This window comes from Eretmochelys imbricata, chromosome 24, assembly GCF_965152235.1.
Source record: "Eretmochelys imbricata isolate rEreImb1 chromosome 24, rEreImb1.hap1, whole genome shotgun sequence".
NCBI lineage: Eukaryota > Metazoa > Chordata > Testudines > Cheloniidae > Eretmochelys > Eretmochelys imbricata.
In genome coordinates this window covers 5,722,016-5,737,967 of record NC_135595.1, presented here as the reverse complement: position 1 = coordinate 5,737,967, position 15,952 = coordinate 5,722,016, and positions in this window count along the sequence as shown.

Below are 15,952 nucleotides of genomic sequence, written 5' to 3'. Positions count from 1 at the left end.
CCCAGCTGGCCGGTTCCCCCTAATGAAGATGGGAATGGGCTGTGACAGGGGATGGATGGATTGAGATCATGGTAATCCTCTCGGCAGGGTGGGGCTGGGGGGCGGGGACGAGGACTTGGACATCTGCAGCCTGGCATGGTGGGGAGGTGCCAGGCACAGGATCACAGTCAAAGCCAGCCCAAGGGCCTAGGAGGTGAGATGGGAGTGTGAGATTCCAGCTGCCTCGCACCTACAGCTGCTTTACGCCATGCTGGCAGCCACCTGGGGACAGACGTGAAATGAGCAGGAAGGTCTCAGCCTAGCCCCTAGCAGGACAGGCCACAGGGAGCCATCTCCCCTTGGCCCTAGAGGACACGGGCTCAGGACAGGCAGCATCTCCAGGTGTGGCCAGCACCAGGCACAACAGGGCCCTGCTCGTGCTGGGGTCTTGTGCTTTCCCCAGGGTTAAAGAAGATTGCAACACAGGAGTTCTTATTGCACCAGCCAAGGAGACAGGGTGTTCGGGGGGTGGGGGGCAGAGCTGTGGGGTGAGGCTGGAGGTGCTGCTTATGGGATGGGGAGCTGCTTACCCCAAGCCTGGGGCGAGAGGGAGCCCCCCTGTGCTCTTAGCAGGGGGAGCTGCATTCCTGCTCTGGGCATCACTGTCTTACAGATACTAGGGGACAGCACGATTGGCAGGGGTGGGGCTTGTCCTGCCACTGCCCCAATCCAGGGCCATGATCTGGCACCTCTCACATCGCCCACTGAGAACAACGGTGCCAGGGCCCTGAGCAAACATGGGCCAGGCTCCCAGGGGGCCGGCGTCGCGCACAAGGGCACCTCTGTCTGCGAAGCAGGGTGGGGAATGAGCCTTTGCGCTAATTAACGGTGGGGAATTCTGAGGACGGCAGACCCATTAAGGAGAGGTCAGTTAACATGTCTGCGTGGCCGCAAAGAGCTTTTGTCCCACACGGCTCGGAGGCATGCAGTGCGCCCGCTGGCTGGAAAGGGGGCCACGTTCTCATTGCAACCGCAGGGATAAACGGCAGCTGAAAGCTGGTTGGACGGGGTGAGCTGGTCACCCCCACCCCTGGCTGCAATCAACTGGGAGGGAAGGGAATACAATGAGGCCAGTGCATGCAGCATGGGCTTGGCTGTCAAGGACAATTCAGCGTTCCCAACTCTGGCAGTATCGTGTGGGGTTTTTCTTAAAGTCCCCAGCTCCAGGAGTCAGGGGATTAAGGAGGCAGAATTTCATTCCCACATGGTCCACAGACCCCAATTCAAGGTTTTTCCCTGACCCTTTCCTGGGCAGGGAGCCAGCACTCTTGGAAGGAGTAAAGATTTCCAGGGTGCCTTCCCAGGGTACCACCCAGCTCCCACCCAGCATGGCCCCACTAATTTTGGCCTTGTCTGCATTGAAAAGCTTTGCCAGCATAGCCACTCTAGCAAAACCCTCCTGGCCTGGATGCATTTATACCAGCAAAAGAGCTCATTGCCGGTATCGCTGGTCCTGATTTGGGGAGTGAAAAATCGACGACGGTGGCAAAAGCACTTTTCCACACTAGGGCTTTTGTGGCACGGTTGTGTCATTAAACAATCACACCCCTCACTGCTAGGCTGGCATAGATCTGGCTGTAGAGGGACTTTCCCAACAGGAGGAGGAAGTTTCCAGCTAAATCAGACTCAACACATGAAAAGAGTCACCTTTCACTTGTCCCCACCCACCTCACCAGTTTGCAACTATCTAAAGTCTTTCTGTTCCCTTCCCACCCTGCACTGAAGTCATATGAACCCCAGCACTCGTTTCCGGGGCGATGCACTGATGGCAGAATGATCTCAAATGGTGAATGGGGACAAAGTCAGCATTAGGCTGGGTTGTAAAAAGTTTTTAAAACCTAGTTTTTTAAAACCTAATGAGCGATCCCATTAAAAACAACCCATCGTTGATGTCTCAAGATTATCCTTCACCAAGCTTATTATTAACTGTTTGTATTACAGTAGCATCTAATATTTTATCATGAGCACCTAGAAGTCCCAGTCATGGACCAGGGCCCCACAGTGCTAGGCGCTGTACAGACACAGAACAGAAAGACAGTCTCTGCCTCAAAGAGATTACAGTCAGCTCGAGATCGCAACCAAGAGCGGGGGCCTATTGTGCTAGGAGCCCTACAAAGAATTACAGCACTGCAGGGCTGGAAGGGACATCAAGAGGTTATCAAGTCCAGCTGGGCAGGACCAAGTAAACCCAGACCATCTCTGACATCCCTGTCCTTAAAACCTCCAATGACGGGGATTCCACAACCTCCCTTGCAAGCCTGTTCCAGAGCCTAACTCCCCCGAGAGTTAGAAAGATTTTCCTAATATCTAACCTCAATCTCCCTTGCTGCAGATTAAGCCCATAACTTCTTGTCCTGGACACAGAGAATGATTGATCACTGTCCTCTTTGTAACACCTCCTAACATATTTGAAGATAGTTTTCAGCTCCCCTCCTCTCCCCGCCTGTCTTCTCTTCTCAAGACTCAACATGTCCCTACACATTAAAGGGATTGCATGGCTTGAACCATACTGGTGTGGGTGAAGTGGCACAAGATTGTGTGCGTAGAAAAGGTCCAAGAGAGAACACAAGTTTTCACACTAACTCAGCAAGAGAAGAATTATTTTCCCCCATATAACAGATTGGGAAACTGAGGTACAGATCCTCAGTCAGAGGTATTGAGGTTCCTAACTCCTATTGAAATCAATGGGATTTGGGGCACCCAAGTACCTTTGAGGATCTGGGCCTAAGTGACTTACCTAAGGTCACAGAAGGAAACCAGACTTGAACTCAGGTCTCCAGAGTCCCAGTCCAATGCCTTAGCTACAGCCTAGATGTGAATTCAACCTTAAATACAAATGAAACTGACTAGTCCCACTGAAGTCCAGCAGAGGTAAACAAACAGCAGAAATAGGGGAGGGTAAAGTCCAGTTTGGGTAGCTACATTCCAGCCACCTCCCCCTGCAGTTTCAATTGAATATGGGCTATGTCTTCACTTCCTGTCCTAAACCCTGGTAGTTCTAATAACCTGAGGTGCTTTTAGTAGCACAGGGACATGTACTGATTTAACTCACAGCTTTCACTGGATCCCTGGGAGTTCTGCCCCAGGTCAGCAGGATTTCACCCATGCTTTTTCACAAGGACTGGCCAGAATGAACAGATATTTTTCTTTTCAAGTCAGCTCCAAATTGGGAAGCTGCTCTCCACGAGCAATCGCTGGTAGCCCGTGGCTCCATTCATCCCCTCCCACCAGCTCCAGCGACAGATCCCTTGGCGCTGGCTGCCCCGCCTGACACAGACGCAAACAATGGAGGACAGTGTGTGACAGGCAGCTCGGGAGACATTCAGGGAAATGGTGGGGTCTAGCGGTCAGAGCAAGGGAATCACAAGCCCAAGCTTTGCATTCCCAGCCCCGAGAGTGGAGTCTGATGGTCAGAGCAGCAGGACATGGGTTCTCTTTTCTAGCTCTGGGAGGGGAGCCGGGTCTAGCGTAGGAAGAGCAGGTGGTGGGTTCTGTTCCCAGTTCTGCTACCGCTGGACTAGAGACACTTCATGGTCTATGCTGGCTTCTAGCAGCATAGACCCTGGCCACAGAAATCTCATTGAGGGAGGAGTTTGTGGTGGATGAAAATTAACGCAGCCTCCGTGTGCTCAAAAAGTGGGGGTGGCGGGCAAGTCCAGCACACATGAATACACTGGCTAGGAACATAATCATCATCTGTCCATTACGGATGGGGAAACTCAGGCACGGAATGGGGAAGCAACTTACCCAAAGTAACCCACCAAGTGGCAAATAGACAACAGAGTTGCAGATTAAAGACAGAAAGGATCTCCTCCAACCGTGTGCAGGATCTAATCTCTGTGGCCTGGGCTCTCACCAGTAGGCAATACTGGATAATGTCACAGGGATGGGGTGAACAACGCTATCTCAATGAGCACAGCTGGTTGAAACTTTTTTGTCCACATTTTTCCCCCAAAAAATACCACTAGAAACTTCCCTGAGGAAACCAAATTTCATCCAGATTTTTTTTGTTTAAAAAAAAAAGCCAAACCCCACAAACCTGAACACCACCCCCGCCCCCCCGCACCCTACCGCCAACTAGAAAAAGAAAAAAAGACTCTTGATTTTTGTTTTAAATGAAAACCCAAACAGGGAGGGGAAAACAACCCCCACTCCCCACTTTCATCAACTTAAAAAAAACAAAATGCATTTCTGAAACAACTCTACCAGTCATCCAGCTAGAGTCATCTACTCGAAGAGCCTAACAGGAGTATTGCCATCCCAAGCATTCCAAAATAATGAACCAGTCCCCTCCCCACAAAAAAGCCCACCCACCCATTTTACTTTAAAAATCCTGAAACTTTGAAAAGTAACTAATGTCGGGTGCTCTTTTAGTTTGCTTTCTGCCTTTTGAGCTTTTAGGGAATCACATCTCCAAACTTTACAAGAGAGCTAGAAACTTACTTTAATTAAAAAAAAAAAAAAAGAAAGAAAGCAGAGGGTCTCCCATCACATGACCCCAGGAGCTAGAGCTTTAAGGAAAAACCCCACTAAATAGCATAAGACTTGCAATAAAGCAGCCAGAGATGGCGATGCTGTAATATGCGAAGGCAGTGAACTATGACAGATCGGCCAGGCCTGAGACCGGATCTGTTAAGGCATTTTGGTGCCTAGTGTGATTTTCAGCAGGGTGCCTATCTGCATCTTCAAATCTTTACAAGTCTTGTACCAGCCTCCCAGGAATCTCAAACCCTTCCCTTACTATCTGCGACAAATACCCCCCTTCCACTGGAAGCAGAGACCAGCAGTCTCTGCAGATGCCAGGACACCCCACCTGGGGGAGGCTTTGCCCAAGGCATAAATATGAATGAAGCCTGTTAATAGCAGGCAGGTGGCCACAGCTGACTGTCCGCCTGGGCCAGCCAGTGAATGAAGTACGCCCCAATCCTGCCCTCTCAGCACAGCCCATGCTGGGTTTGTGACCACAACCAGAGGGGGATAAAACAGAAGCTTTCTACCCAGCTTGGAGCATCGCTAAAGATTTTCTCAGCAGGACCGCCTCTGCCCCTGCCTGCAGGTCCTTCTCCTGCCAGAAGTGGCATTCAAGCCTTTTCTACACCCCTAGGTTGGAGCTAGTCTCCTTCTAAAGGGCATATTTCTCTCTGGCCCCCTTACTGAGCCCCCATCACTCTGTGAAACGTTTATCCTCACAGCATCTCTGCGAGGCAGGAAGCACTGTTATCTCCAGCATCCAGAGGTGGAACTGAGACGTGCAGAGATGAAGGCCCAAAACCACACGGGTATTTAGGCCAGGGGCACTGGAACAGGGGGGTCCAGGGGGCCATGGCCCCATCACTTTTTACCGGCCATAAGGGTGAGCGATGGGGGGGCACGGAGAGGAGCACCTTGGGGGCAGAGTCTCAGAGGAAAGGGGAGGCACAGGGGTGGGGCCTGAGGGGAAGGGGCAGCACAGGGACAGGGCCTCAGGTGCCAGTGGGCCCCCCACCCACTTTTAGGGAGTTCCACTCCTGATTTAGGCCCCCCTAATTTCTGTTGAAGTTAGACACCTAAATACTAGGGCTGTCAATTAATCGCAGTTAACTCACGTGATTAACTCAAAAAAGTTAATCGCACTGTTAAATTTCAATTGGCATTCTCTTGTTTATTAAATATTTTTGGATGTTTTTCTACAGTGTCAAATATATTGATTTCTATTGCAACACAGAATACAAAGTGTACAGTGCTCACCTTATATTATTTTTATTACAAATATTTGCACAGTACAAAGGATAACCAAAAGAATAGTATTTTTCAATTCACCTCAGACAAGTACTGTAGTGCAAGCTCTATCCTGAAAGCGTAACTTACAAATGTAGATTTTTGTTGTTACGTAACTGCACTCAAAAACAAAACAATGCAAAACTTTAGAGCCTACAAGTCCACTCGGTCCTACTTCTTGCTCAGCCAATCGCTAAGACAAACAAGTTTGTTTAACTTTGCAGGAGACCCTGCTGCCTGCTTCTTATTTACAGTGTCACCAGAAAGTGAGAACAGGCATTCGCATGGCACTTTTGTAGCCAGCGTTGTAAGGTATTTACTTGCCAGATATGCTAAATATTTGTATGCCCCTTCATGCTTCCGTGATGATGATGTTCGTTACAAAAATAGTGCGTTAATTACATTTGTGACTGAACTCCTTGGGGAGAATTGTATGTCCCTGCTCTGTTTTACCCGCATTCTGCCATAGATTTCATGTTCTAGCAGTCTTGGATGATGACCCAGCACGTGTTTGATTTACGAACATGTCACTGCAGATTTGACAAAATGCAAAGAAGGTACCAGTGTGAGATTTCTAAAGATAGCTACAGTACGCGACCCAAGGTTTAAGAATTTCAAGTGCTGACCAATATCTGAGAAGGACGAGGCATGGCGCATGCTTTCAGAAGTCTTAAAAGAGCAACAATCCGATGCGGAAACTACAGAACCCGAACTACCAAAAAAGAAAATCAACCTTCTGCTGGTGGCATCTGACTCAGATGATGAAAATGAACATGCATTGGTCCGCTCTGCTTTGGACTGTTATCAAGCAGAACCCGTCATCAGCATGGACGCATGTCCCCTGGAATGGTGGATGAACCACGAAGGGACATATGAATCTTTAGCGCTTCTGGCACATAAATACTTTGAGACGCTGGTTACAACAGTGCCATGTGAATGCCTGTTCTCATTTTCAAGTGACATTGTAAACAAGAAGTGGGCACCATTATCTCCTGCAAATGTAACCAAACTTGTTTGTCTGGACGATTGGCTAAACAAGAAGTAGGACTGAGTGGACTTGTAGGCACTAAAGTTTTACATTGTTTTATTTTTCCATGCAGTTTTTTTTGTATATAATTCGACATTTGTAAGTTCAACTTTCATGATAAAGAGATTGCACTACAGTACTTGTATTAGAAGAATTGGAAAATACCATTTATTTTGTTTTTTTACAGTGCAAATATTTGTATTCAAAAATAAATAGAAAATGAACACTGTACACTTTGTATTCTGTGTTGTAATTGAAATCAATATATTTGAAAATAATCCACAAATATTTAAATAAATGGTATTCTATTATTGTTTAACAATGCAATTAATCGTGCAATTACTTTTTTTAATTTAAAAAATTAATCACGATTAATCGCGCAATCGCTTGACAGCCCTATTAAATACCTTTGAGGATCTGGCCTAAGTGATTTGCCCAAGGTCACCCACAGCCCCTGTGGTGCAGCAAGGAACTGAACCCGGTTGCAGGCTCCTGGCCTGTCTCCCCCAGCCCAAGAAGGGCTGACCCCACATGCCCAGACTCTTCTCAGCCCCTTTCTGAGGGGCACAGTTTGAGCTTCAGACACCCAACCCATCAGGTAACAACTCCCACACTGTACGGATGCAGCTCTTCCTCCGGCCCTCGGCACAAAAACCCACCCGCTTCCCGCCGGAGACGCACGCTGGCTTTTAGAGTCAGTTGATCAAGCCCAGCGGGAGGTAGCTGATCAGTCGCAGGTGAGACTGCACAGTGTATTGGAGTGGGCCTCCCAGCCCGGATCCGCAGATGGTGCGGCTCACGCTAAAACCTCTAGTCCTCTAAAACCAGCTCTGCTTTGAAGTTGTGCCTCAGTCTGGTGGCTGGGCTCTAGGACCCTGTGAGGTGGGAAGGCCCCAGAGCTTGGGCTGCAGCCTGAACTGAGCTCCGGCTGAGTCAGCTGGCAGGGGCCAGCAGCGGGTGTCTAATTGCAGTCTAATTGCAGTGTAGACGGCGGGTGTCTAATTGCAGTGTAGACATAGACTTAGCCAACTCACACCGGGGAGTCTGCGGCAGAGCAGGGAGCTGAACCTACTCCTTCCCATTCCTCTTGAGGTGGCTTTGGCCGGGGCCCCAAGAGCCGTAGCAAACCCCAGCATGCTGGCTGGGCTAATACAGCAGTGAGAACTGGGGCCCTGCAGCCGGGAGAGTCTGGCTGCCTGACTCAGACGAGTTACTCAGGGTTTGCATCAGTCACATTCCATGAGCCGACCGGGATCGTGACATCCAGGGGCCGCGACGCAGCAGCTGGACGTGCCCAGGAAAGGACTTTGGAAACGAGTGAGCTCAAGAGGATGCTTGAGCAAACCAAATGAAATTGACGGCTGGGACGCCCAGATGCATTAAACCCTCTGTCATCCAGAACTCCCTCTCATCGGAGTTAGGTACTGGAGTCCGCTGGGCCCAGATCCACAAAGGTATTTAGGTTCCTAACTTCCACTGAAATCAGGAGCCTAAACATCTCTGTGGATCGGCACTAGATCCTTTATTCAAGCAAATCTTCAGGCATTAAATAGCTCTCAGCAGCTTGTCGTCTGCTTCTATGACTCTATCCACACAAGGGAAACTTTTCCCACCATTGCAGTGCGATTTGTATCAGGAATCGCACGAATTAGGGCCCTACCAATTTCACAGCGGTGAAAAATGTGTCACAGACCACAAAATAAGCCCTTCCCCGTGAAATCCAGTCTCCCCCTTGCTGCTGGGACCGCCCCTGCCGGGAGCACTGCTAGTCCTGGCCAGGCTGGGAAGGGATAGGACTTGTCCTTCCCCTGTACTCCAGGCTCTCGGTGGTGAGATCAGACCCACCTCCAGAGGCAACACAGAAGGGAGGGTGGTGCATCCCCACCCTCACTTCGGCGCTGCAGCAGCCTGAGGGTGTCTGTGCTTGGGCATTCAGCCCCCCCGCTACCCCCCACCCCGGCTCCTGCTGGGGCTCAGGGTGCGCATTTTTCCGGGGGCCTCCAAACTGGCCGGGGTCCTTGGACACTGGTCGGGACTAGCAGCTCGGGGCCCCCAGCTGGGGCACTTCCAGCAGGGCAGGGGAGATTGGCGTCACCTCCACCTCCGGGAACCTCCTCCTACAGGAAGCCCCAGGGCTGCTGCATTCAGAGCTGGGCTCAGCGCAGAAGTGAGGGTGGCAATCCTGCGACACCGCCCCCCCCCCGCCTTGTGACCCCACCCCGCCATGATCCCCTTTTCAGTCGGGACCCCCAAAGTTACAACACCCTGAAATTTCAGGAGGTAAACATCCGAAATCGTGAAATTGACCAATTTTAAAACTCTCTGGCTGTGAAATTCACCAAAATGTTCCATGAATTTGGTAGGCCCTACTCATGATATTTGGTGTCTTTTCTTAAAGCGCCCACTCCTGGAGTCATGGGATTAGGAGAGAATCTCAGCTGTTGCTGCTTTTTTTTTTTTTAAGCAAGTTTCTAGCTCTCACAATTGCAAACAGAAGCTTGAAAATGTGAATCCCATTGGCTCCAAAACCAGAAGGTAAATAAAAAGAACCTCAAGTTTACTGGTTTTATTTTTTAAATCTTGTGATTTGCCGGGGGGAGGGAGGGGAGAAGGGCCTGACTCATGATTCTGAAGCCACCAATTCAGCAACAGCAAGGGAGGGGCTGGGAATTGAGGTTCTCAGCCCATTTGAAGCCTGGCGTCAATTAAACCTGCTCCATACGGTACTGGACTAACAGGGGTCCTTAGCCTCTTAACCATTCAGGGCTTGGGGAATGGTTTATTATTATTGTATTATGGTAGCATCAAGAGGTGGCTGCTGAGATCATGCTAGGCATGGTACACAGACCTAGTGAGAGACAGCCCCTGCCCTGAAAAACTCAGAAACATAGAAAAGAGAAACAAAGGGATAACAACAAGCCAAACAGTGATGAAGCTCCTCTCATGAATAGGTCTCAAAGTGCTTTAAAAGAGGAGGTCAGGATCATTAATCCCACTTTACCGGTGGGGAAACTGAGCCACAGAGCAGCCTTACCCAAGGTCACACAAGGAGCCTATACCAGAGCCAGAACCCAGACCGCCTGAGGCAAACACCTCCATCTTACCCACAGAGGACCATCCTCCTCCTCCAAGTACAGTCCCTCCACCGTAACGCACCCAGAAACAGCTTGACGATGAGCAAACGCCTCTGAGCCTTACCCATTGGTGAGGTCCGTCCCAGAAGCGAAGAGGGGGATTTCTGCAAAGGCGAAAACAAAAAGACGGTAGGAAGCCGTAGCCCAGAGGCCAATGAAGAGGTTCCCAGCACGATCCACGTCCTGTGGGCTACAGCTACACTAAACAAACCATTATGACACCGATCCAGCACCCTGCAGCTTCCTAGAGATACCGCAAGGCTCGGGGTCAGGACCGGAGAACACAGGAACGTAATAGCAGAGCGCCGGCTCCAGTTAACATTGAGTCTTGCTTTCTGTCTAATGGTCAACTACTCCAAGTGCTTTGACTGTCTTGCAACGTGCTGTGTCACCTTAGGGGGAGGGGTATGGCTAATGGTCCAGCTCTGGGGCCCTTTGAGTAAGGGGGTCTTGAGATACAGCCCCCTAGAACTAGCAATTTACAAAATTGCCCGGCTCTGATAACTTCTGTTGTGCACCCTGAGGGCAGGAATGAGTGGTTTAAGTTTCACCTCTCTCCCCATGCTGGCAGGGCTGCAGGCCACACTGGGCAACCTCACCTCGGTGCTAAAGTTTTTGGGGGTTTCACTGATTTAGGAGGGAAGCAACAGCTCAGCAGATGGCTCAGTACAGAGATTCAGAGCCGGGCTGGCCCGAGGGCGAAAGTCAGGGGATGTCATCGTGCTGCAAAGTCGAGGAAATCTCCCCACTGAAACCCAAGGCTGGGCCGGAGACGCACGGTGGGCTCAGGAAGGGGCGGCCCATAAGGCAGCGGTCACAAAGCCGAGGGCCTGGCGGTTTCCTTACAGACACAGGAAACAGTCAGCGTGCTGGAGAGAACACCGAGCATCAGCACCGCGGGACGGGACCCTCTCCGAGGGAAACGCTCTCCCTAGAGAGAAGTCGCTCCCCTCACAGGGGAGAGGGCACCAGCGAAAGGCTGATGTGCCCCTTACAGCCTGCTTGGACCTGGCTTTGGGCTGGCTCTCTGCCCCCAGCAGAGTCTCCCACCTTAGCAAGGGGATCAGGTGGGAAGCTGACCCAGGTCGCTTTGATCCGGCTTCCTCCCAAGGGGCAGGAGTCTGCCCTCTGCCCGGCAATGGCTATCACCGGGCGGGGCCTTCCCAATCTTATAGCTGCACTCAGTTGCTGGTGACAACATGGCCCAGTTCCTCTCCTCCCTGTCCGATGAGAGCATGGCGCGGGGGGCAGGCATAGGCACCAACTCTGGGGGTGCTCAGCACCCCTGGGGCTGGCCGCCAACCAGCTCTTCAGCGGCTGCCCCGCCACTGACCCTTCTCTGCCCCCCAGTGTCCATAAGGCAGGGAGGGGCAGGAGGCGCTCAGGGGAGGGGTTCTCAGGGAAGGGGGCAGAGCTGAGGTGGAGGGGCCCAGTGAGAGGCACCCACCATCAAAACCAAAAAGTCAGCACCTATGGGCTGGGACGGGGAAGGGTTTGTCCGAGGACTGCAGAGGGAGAGACCCCCCCTGTTTCCCAACCCTCCCCGCCAAGAAGGGAGGCTAAGCCAGGAAGAAAATCCAACAGGTCAAGCGCCCTGGAGCGGGTCCGGGGATTTCCTCTGGTCCCAGCTCTCTCCTTGGTGGCCAGTAGCCGGCACTGCCTGGTGGGGAACTTGGAGCATAGCGGGAGGAGGTTGTGGGTGGTGTTGCACAGCGGCAAGGGGGCGCCCCGAGCCTCTCGGGACGTCCTGTCCCCACCCCCCCTGCCCACCAGCACTTGGGGTGGCCTCTCAGGCTGGGGTTGGAGGAGCCAGATGGAGGGGCAGAGGGGCCTTCCCTACTCACCATCCGCATCCGGGAAGCGGTCGATGCCACTCAGGGAAAGGCACTTGGAGAGGGTGCTGGAGGCGGGGTTCTGCCCGGTCCGATATGCCTGCAGCCTCCTGGCATCTTCCTGGGGACAAGCGCAGGGATCGGTGCCAGGCAGCGCAGGGATCCAGCTGCCCCCGCTGCGCCAGGTGAGGGTGGGTGGCTGGGGGCAACGGCTCAAAAACACAGCGGTGTGACCACGGTTTCCCGCAGCACCCGCCCAGAGGGGGGCAAAGTCCCCGCCACGCCCCCTTGCCAGCAGAACATGGGTCCACAAAGCCCTGGCCAGGACCCCCACCCACTGCTCCAAGGAGAGCTGGTTGGGTTGCTGCGGTGAGGCGGTGAAGAATTTCGCCTCTCCAGACGCTCTTGCGTGGGCAGCTATGTAGATCGCTTCGGCCATCACTAAAGAGCAGCCACCTCTGGGGTGGAGCCCCACAGCAGCCACGAGAGAGCGAGAGGATTCAAGAAGCAGCCTGTACACCTCCACTGTCAGGGGCCCCTCTCACATTCTCGGTTGCCCAGCCCACACCATTCCCCATCACACACCATCCCCATGGCAGCTCACACCCGAAATGCACGGTGTGGATTTTTTCACTGAGGTGGTCTCATTCGGGGCAGAAATTAGTCACCCCTCTCCCCCCACCTTTAGCTCTTCGCTTGTCTTCCCCCCTCCCCTGTTCCTGTCCACTGTAGAGGAGGAAAGGGAATCCAGTGCCAGGAGACCAGCAAGCATCCTAGAGATCAGCAGTACTCCAGCCTGGGAACCTTTACCTGGCACTGGGCCTAAGGACCCCGGAGTACCATTCCCAGGTCTGCCGCTGGCCAATCCAGGACAAGTCACTGCCCTGCTCTATGCCTCAGTTTCCCCTCCCACCAGTTTTCTGTTTAGGCTGTCAGCTCTTTGGAGCAGGGACGGTCTCTCACTAGTGTAGGTGAAGCACCTACTGCAGCAGGGGTCTGATCGAGGCCCCTACCAAAATGCAGCGAACAGTTGTCGGTAGAATTGGCCCAGGCTGGAATTTAGCCAGGGGTTAAACACCCCTGATGTTTGTTAAAGCACCAGGGGACCTGCATCTGGCCCCAGCGTGACCACACCTGGAATCCTGGGCCCCCTTCTGGTGCCCACAAGTCCAGCAGGAGGCTGGTGAAGGTGGAGGGAAGAGGCAGAGGGTGAAAGGATCGGAGGACGCGTCCGAGAGGGGCGCGCACAAGCAGTGCCATCTGTTTAGCTTCACAAAGGGAAGGTGAAGGGGTGACTGGATCCCAGGCCGTAAGTCTCTACCCCGGGAATTAACAGGCTCTTCGGTCTAGTAGAGGAAGGGCGAGCATGAGCCAATGGCTGGAAGCTGAAGCCAGACAAATCCAGGCCGGAAACAAGGGGCAGATTTTTCACGGGGAAGGAAATTAACCATGGGAACGACTCCCCCGAGGTTGTAGTGGATTGACTTTTCAATCAAGACTGGACGTTTTTCTCTGAAATCTGCTCTAGTTCAAAGAGGAATTAACCCAGGGAAGTCCTATGGCCTGTGTTATGCAGCAGGTGAGACCAGGGTCGGGGGGAGGCTCCCTGTGAATGGAGGGTGGGGGGCAAATGGAGGGATAATGAGGAGAGCTACTGAGATGGGAGGTGCCCTGAGCTCCCCCGGCAGTCTCAATGGCTGGGACCCTGTGCACAAAAGCCCCCTCCCCTCTACCCTGTCCTGTCCCCCCCGGCCTGGGAGAGCCTGGAAGGAGGGACCAGGCTAAGCTGGGGTGTCCTACCTGCCACTCAGCATGATCCCACGCACCGCAGGGACCATTCCAGTCCCTCCTCGGCGTCCCACTCATCTCCTCTTTCTTCCCCCTGCCCCCCAGCACATGGAGTGGGGAAAGGGGCGGGGACAAATCCAAGTCACTCTAGCAAAGCGGAACACATTGGTGGGTGGCGACGTAGAGATGCCCCATGGTGGGCCTCCACCATGAATATTTCCATTGTGGGGGCACTAGGACCCCCCCGGCCATGGTTCCAGGGGGGCTGGAACAATTTGTACAGTGGGGGTGCGGAGAGCCACTGAACCAAACTGTTATCCCTGTATATAATGAAATCCACTTCAAGCCGGGGATGTGGCCCCCCACCAGCACCCAGGCATGGTTCCCCCACCCCGAGTCAGACAAGACAATCACAACGTCCCATCTGGCTCTACGATCTAGGACTGGACGGACGAGCGGCCAGGCCGTCGCAACGTGTCTCGCACGAGGCTCCGTACTTCACTTTTACTCCACGGGCCTTCGCCGACGCTGCTGGCCGTTTCCCTTCCCCAAAAGAGAAAAATCACTTCTCAAGGATAACGCCCCCGAACAGGAACTGTGCTGCCTTCCTCCTTCCACCGTGTGTTGACAAAGGGAGCCGCACAGCCAGGGTGAAAACAGATGGGGACTGGAGCAGAGAGCGCTGGGCAGGGATGGGAGGGGTTGCCTGGCTGGCTTAACCCATTGAGGAGTCTACTCTGAACTTCCCCTTACCCTCCCAGACTGCACTGCTGAGCCATCTCATTTTCCATTCACCTCCCTACCAGACCAGACTCGGTCCATCTCAGCTGGCATCCACCTTCCCTCCACAGCAGATTGGATTCCTGCCTGGTCTCCCCACACCTTGTATCAGACCGTTGGCCCATCTGAGTCAGTATCCCTGCCTCTCATGGCCCGTTTCCGGTGCTTCAGAGCAAGGCAGCTGCCCCTGGGGATTCAACTGCGGCCAGGTGCGTAGTGATGCGCAAGCGGAGGGATAATTCCTTCCTGATTCGTGTCAGGTGTGGACAAGGCCCTGAAGCATGAGAGCTGGTTGCATGATTGCTGCAAACATGCAGGTGCAAGTAGGTGGGGGCGGGGGGGGGAGAAGGGCACTGATCCTGTGAGGTGCAGAGCACTCTCGCTAAAGCCAGTGGGAGCTGAGGACACTCAGCAGCTGGCAGGAGATGCTCAGCCCCTTCCAGGATCTGGCCCTCCACCCCCTTCAGGCAAGTCCCCTGGTGCTCAAGGGAGGAAGAGGAGATGCATCCCCTACCTGAGCCCGCTCCAGGTCCTCCTCCTCATCCTGCAAGAGCAGGGACTCCAGCTCGTCATTGCTGCGGATGATCGGGGCCCGGCGGGGGTCCCTGCGGTGTTGGGAGAAGCTGTCCAACTGCCCCGCAGCAGAGTCGAGTTCCTCAGGAGCCAGGCCCTTCAAACTCACGCTGAAACAGACAAGGGAGAGCCAGGCTGAGAACTCTGAGGCTGGGGCCCAGAAACCTGCTAGCCACCTCCCCACCTCCAAATCCAAACTAACACACACAGGAACTGCTTCACCCCCTCCACCACATCAGAGGGCACCTCGCATGCCCCCCGGCTCTGCGCTCAGCACCGGGAACCAGAACTCCCACGCTCCCATCCCGGTTCTGACAGCAACTCCCCTCCAAGACCTGGGGATGGGTCCTGAGCTCGGAGCACTAAGCTGCGGTGCAGGTCACATTCCTGCTCTGTGCCTCAGTTTCCCCCCTTTTGCACAAGGGGAATGATAACACTGTGCTGCCCCTGCAGGGGCGGCGAGGGTTAATCCGTCCCCCTGGGGAATTTAGTAGTAGATGTTTCACACCAGCATAGTGGGAGGTTTGACTCTTGTTGCTGGCTTCAAAATAAAAACCCATTCTTTTTCAGGGAGGTCACAACCAGCTGCATCTCGGATCGTGCTGCTCTTTCCTGGCCTCTGGGGGACAAGGCAGGAACACCCCTTGCCGATAAAAGGGTCCAACAACCCACCCTCTTCCCCATCTTTCAGCATGGGAAAGCTGAATCCTAATTCAAGTTTTGCAGACAGCACTGGATCCTTAAAGCAACCCAAGGGAGCAGAGGCCAAGACAGAGCCCAGGTCTCCAACACCCAGGTTGCTTACCTTAACCACAGCCCCCCCGACCCCCACCCACCCCTAGCTCAGAGACCAGTAGTGAAATTGATATAGAAATCATTCCCACAGACCACAACCTACTCACCACAGCCTGCTGAACATGGCCCCTGGATGAACCCCTCCCTCGCCCCCGTCGCAATCTCCCCTTCCCCCTACTCCCCAAATGCCGATGCGTCTCTAGAATCGGTCTCTGGATCTCAGAGCC